At 41.6% G+C, this 5,723-nt stretch overlaps 1 long non-coding RNA gene across 1 annotated transcript; it reads right to left on the bottom strand.

Moving 5' to 3' along the window:
- Positions 1-256: 256 nt before the first annotated feature.
- LOC148353924 (uncharacterized) lies at positions 257-3,813 on the bottom strand. Its single transcript, XR_015852434.1, has 3 exons — positions 3,729-3,813; positions 3,474-3,546; positions 257-872 (listed from the first exon to the last, which is right to left on the bottom strand). It is a non-coding gene; the product is annotated as an uncharacterized LOC148353924 (long non-coding RNA).
- Positions 3,814-5,723: the final 1,910 nt, after the last annotated feature.

A 5,723-nucleotide genomic window follows, 5' to 3' on the forward strand; every position in this document is an offset into this window, starting at 1 on the left:
TTTACAGCTGTAGACGCAGTTCGCAAAGGAGTCTTACCATTCTTGGAAATGTCCCCTGTTTTTTCTGCAAAAACTGGGATCTCGCTCCCTAGATATAGTTGGAATAGTTGGAATCCATTTATGAGCTCCAATGCATGTCCCAAGTAGCCGCAGTCATCCTTTTGACCATCCGTCTCGCGAAAAAAAAAAAAGCTGCACCTTATTCAATGCTGGCTTGTAGTCCCTAATTTATTTTCGTTTTTTTTTTTTTTTTAATGTTAATGCAACACAGAACAGCAATCCATGGAACGAAAAAGGGATGCTGAAAATAGTTTTGCAGCCAGTTTACTTTCTTGTTGGCGCTTTTCAGAGAAAAGCAACAATGGTGATTTGTTTTGGGAAAGTGGGAATTGATGATTATAATTCTGAAAACTCAGGCTAGCTCTTTGACTCGCCTGTGAAAAAAGACAGTAAACGCATCTGATTGTTTGTAGAGCCAGGTGGCTCACCTGTCACGAGCGTTTGCGCTCAGATGGCCTTGCTGCCGCCAGGTGAGCGCCGTCGCCGTCCGAAGTAGAAATTGAGTTGACGTTTTCCCCCAGAGCCGGGTTCAACGAACGCCACCGCCACCAGGCGATTTTCAGCAAGCGGGAAAGTGATCTGGCCCAGGAAGGACATCCCCCGCCAGCCCGATACCCCTTTGTGTTGGTCTGGTGCTGTCTGCCCCGCTTACAATTCTTGCCAGGGATGCGCCCGGGCGGCCCTGTCTTGGCTAATATATCTTCCTCTTCCTCATCTTCTTCTTCCTCCTTCTCTCGATGCTTTGTGCCGTCGTCCTCTGCTCAAGGTTGTCAATGTGACGGATGCGCTCGCTCGTATCGGATGATTGATATCTGAACAAAGCACAAAATTCATCGGGGAAGAGTAACCGACGCAAAAGCAAAGTTAATCAAATGGACTTGCTGGAATTTTCTTACACGCGAAACAAAGAATTGATTGATTCACAAGTAATCCAGTGAATTCAACAACTATTTTGATCATCGTTTTGGGATTTAGCGGATATGTTTGACCAAAATTATTTGATTTGAGACCTCGAACAATCTTGGTTATCGTTTTCCAAATATTTGGTTTTAGTAGTATTTAATTCACATAAGTTTATGTCCGTCTATCTCTGTTATGGTGAAGTCGGACAACTTCCAACAAGTCTTAAACAATCAGTTTTATCATATGTGTCTTAGCCAAGTTTCTTCCATGACATCCTTCGTTTGTGCATTTACTGTGACGTGCGACCAGGTCGGTGGGACTCAGCCAGCGACCTCACACAACCTCGGAACAAAGATATGACGGTCCAGGAAAAAAACACAGCAAGCGCTGCATCCTGGTCCAGCCTTGGGGATTCCTCACTCCAGACTACCACCTGGAACACCAGAACTGCCCTCCACCATAATCGAAGCAAGACTAAAGTCCATCTCATGGTGCCAGGTAATGATTGGTGTGATTTAAGGGGAATGCTATCAAATTACTATAATGCCCAGTTGCCTTAAATTCTATAGACGGTCAAAATTAAGCCAACCACACTGGTTTTCTATCTGAATAGTGTCAGGAAAGATCCCCACTTCTATCTTTCTTTGTTTTATTTTCTTAGCTTTGTTTTATTTTGTGTTCTATTCTATATTCTTTTGTAGAGGATTAGTATGAAAATGCCCTCCAAAAAAGGAATTACCGTATTTTCCGAACTACAGTATAAGGCGCACCTAAAAGCCTCTATTTTTTCAAAAGCTGACCATGCGCCTTATAATACAGTGCGCCTTATCTATGGATCAAGTCTCGCAACTAAAGAAAGCAGCCGTCGACTAGATTTTCCCCCGAAGACGAAGTCGTCCGTGGTGTATGCTGGGATTTACCAGCGTTTCATTTCCTAACCAATGTGTCAATCATCATTTGAATCAGTCACTATTGGCTAAAGTTATTCGGAGGTAAAGGGGGCGGATCCTTTTATCATTTACAGGCTTGCATAGGCTAAAAGGGCGAAACAAAGCCTGCAATTGGCCAAAAAAGATTATTGTGAATCACATGTTGGGTTGCACTACGGCATAGAGAAAACATGTTTTACTATTCTGTATTTGTAAATATTTTACTACACTCACGGTTGTAAGAAGACCATGGTTACGTATCATTAATGAACGTGAAGGCTGCAAGAGAACTTGAGTGAGCTATGCGGATTCATATTTTCCCGGTATCTTGTTTTAGAACGATCTTGATGTTTCCGTGATGAGTCTATTTTTAAACTAAATTCAATTCAAAGTGTTTATTGTCATATGCACAGTAAAGAACCCCATTTCCCAGGACAATAAAATTCTTACTTTGCTGTCCACACAGTTGCTAGCAAAAAATAAAATGGAAACTAAGAAATATTTGTTTGGTGACATAGTACGGACACCGCATCCGCACGTGTCTACGACACATATTTGCTTCTTTGCAAGCTTTCGGAATGTTAAGGGGGTAATAAGTTGGACTGAACTATTTGACTGTTTTGTCGACGTTCCCATTGTAGCGCCTTATAATCCGGTATGTATGGAAAATATAGGACGAAAAACTATTTTTGGGGGCTGCGCTCTATAATCAGGTGCGCCTTATATTGGGAAAAATATGTTAACTTAAAATTGTGTGTAGCCAATCCTTCGGTTGATGTAATTATTTTAAAACGTGTGTGGTGTTTCAAAAAGGCGAGACGAGATTGGAAAAATAATAAACTCACCTTTTCAATTTAATTAAATAAGTTATGCTTGCTTATTCGTTCAAATAACCTATTAACCACCCAAATTTGCTATAACTGTCTCACCACTCCATCAGTCTACAGAATAGAAACCGCCTGGAGAACCTGTAGAAGTCTGCTCCAAAATAATAGGCCAGCCTCTAAGAGCTCTCAAAACCCTGTGTGAGCAACAAACCACCAATCAGCCCGCAGAATCCTTCAGGACCCTACACACATCCTGTTCCCGGAGTTTGTTTGGCTGCCATCAAGACGCAGACTTCGCTGCCCCGGCAGCAGGACTCAAAGGGGGAAGACTGGCTTCATCCCCAGGACTGTTCAGCACCTGAACTCGCAGCTCCCGCCTCCTAGTGTTCAGTAGTGTTTTGCCCCTGCATCATTCACGACAGTGCACAAACTCATTTAGATTTATTTTATTTTTTTTTATTTTTTTTACTTTTTAACATTTCATTCAGTCTTATTTACTGTATTAACTTCAGAACTTCAGCACTTTAAGGTTGAACATTGGATTATTCTATGTACAGTATGTGGGTGTTTGTTGTATGCTACTCTGTGTGTCTTTTAATTTCCCTTTGGGGACAAATAAAGTGTTTTGATTGATTGATTGATTACAGTGTATCAAATTTGAGCACATCTTTAACTTCGTGCCCTATTTCCCTTCATTTTAGCTCAATACAATGTTAAAAAAAAGTATATGAACACTTTTAAATTTCTCACATACCTGCATTAAATCACCATCCAATGAACTTTGATCTTTGTCCAAATCACACAGACGAAAAAACTGTCTGCCTTCCCTAAAACCACCCAAACATTTAGAAGTTTTCATATTTTAATGAGGATAGCATGCAGAAAATGACAGAAAGGGGAGGAATAGATTATACTGGGTGGGTGAACGTAAATGGGAAAAATGGAAAAATCACAAATTGTGGACGAAATAAATCATGGGCAGAATGTTATAAAACAATAAAAGACTCACAATGATGAATGTGACTTGTGAAAAAATGCACGATACGAAAGCAAATAAGCCATTTAGCTCCTACTGTGCGAGTGTGCGTGCCCGCTTGCGTGAGAGTGCGTGCTTCACTTCATTCCACTCCATTTAGCATCACTTGATGGGCCTTAATTGGTTCAGGAGGCCGGCTAATTAAGGGGAACGGCCTTGTTTACCGTCTCAGTGACGCTCATGAGTTTTTTTTTCTTCCTTCAAGGGAAGCGGTGACCAGCTCACCCTTCACGCCTTGAAAGGGGGTCACACCCATTCGCACGCACACATTTCAACTATCGGGGACGAATTTTCTTATCAAAGATTACTCTACAAGTTTTTTTTATATTTATGTTGTTATTTTTTAGGTCACATTACAGAGTACAAGGTTGTATGCAATCTCTCGCTTCTTCTCGCTTCGTACTTTGTGACCTCAGTGCATCGAGGGTTGAAAAATATTTCGCAATCCATTATCCCAGATCGCATATTGCTGCAAAAGCACATTCATCTGGCCGTGATCCAATATCCCCGGTCGCATATTGCTACAAACATGCCTCACCAGAGCACACTTTGGCCAGGCTGGTAGTGAACAAGGAAATATTTTGTTAGAGTCCTTATCAGATCTTTCAGCATTGCTCACCAAAGATGCCCCTGAATGTTTACTCAACCCCTCAAAAGATTTGGCAACCCATTACATCACCTAGTCATTTTGACTTTTTTCACGTGTGACTTTTTCTTTTGTTGAATGAGTCTTTATCACATTTGCTAAAGAGTATTCTGACTTGCTACTTTGCTGCTAGTTCTTTGGATTTTTGGGGGGGTTCTTACTTTTTTAAAAAGCTCCTGTTGTTGTATCCGCTCTGTATTTTTGTAAATCCAACCAGATTTTCCTTCCTACTCTTTTTGGTATGTTCTTTTAGTTTTAGCTTTGATGCTCCGTATTTGAAATAGTTAAAAAGTTCTGTAATATTTTTCTAGGTACACAACTGTCAGGAACCCACTGCGGAGCGTGCGAAACAGTGCAGTAACACAGATTGGTGCAGTAACGGAGGTCTTTTTGGATACGGTTTGGTACACAGTCAATTAGCAAGACAACAATTGTGGTCCAAGATGCAGTCGATTGGTGGCTGGTTCCAGTAAACTTAATCAGCAAAGGCAACAGTCCAAAAGTTCATCAGACGGTACCTGTGATCCAGAAGGGCAGACAATGGTTCAGTACACTTAAAACAAGGATGAGACAAGAATGCTTGGGACGTGACAAGGAAGGCAACTATCTAGCAAGAGCCAATTCTTGTTTTCTGTTGTTTAAGTTAGTGTTTGCTAAGCTTGTAGCAGGCACATACTTCTCTGTCCATGAATCGTTTTCTAAATATTACTTATGTGTCTACTTTTATGGGATTCCCTTCTCCAGTCACATCAGAGAATAACACAAAGGGACAAAGTGTTAAATAATGAAGATGGAGAGGCGTGATTGGAGGTAAATAATGACAAATGACCAGAACAGTGAGAAGGAAAATGGAACCCGGAAGTTAGTGACTTAATAAAGTAAGGTCGAGAGACATAGAGGGGATAGAGAGAGAGGGGGAAATAGGGAGGAAACTTACTGAGACTTAGGCTGCCTCCCATTCTTCTCACTTTCATTCGCTATTTACCCTAGTCACTCGATTATGCACGTTCACATGAAAATGGAATTCGCCCCAATACTCTCAAGACCGAGGGAGAAGTGCCCTCAACCCATGAAATAACCAATTCAGATCGAGGGAGGTCGGTACCTGACTTGGAACGAAGTGACTACCCAGAAGGCTTTGCGAATTCTCAATATCAACAAACATGTGTCACGATTGCTGAAGTGAAGACACCTGCGGCAATCGTGTGGCGCGCTGAGCGTGCTCCCTGATTGGCTGACGTATTGTTCTTAAGCAGTGAGTGCCCAGACCAGTTCGTGCGAGCGTACTTCTTTGTTCATGCCAGATCATCAAGTACTAAAGA

This window comes from Urocampus carinirostris, chromosome 13 (genome assembly GCF_059441175.1).
Source record: "Urocampus carinirostris isolate Australia breed hairy pipefish chromosome 13, RoL_Ucar_1.0, whole genome shotgun sequence".
NCBI classification, from domain to species: domain Eukaryota; kingdom Metazoa; phylum Chordata; class Actinopteri; order Syngnathiformes; family Syngnathidae; genus Urocampus; species Urocampus carinirostris.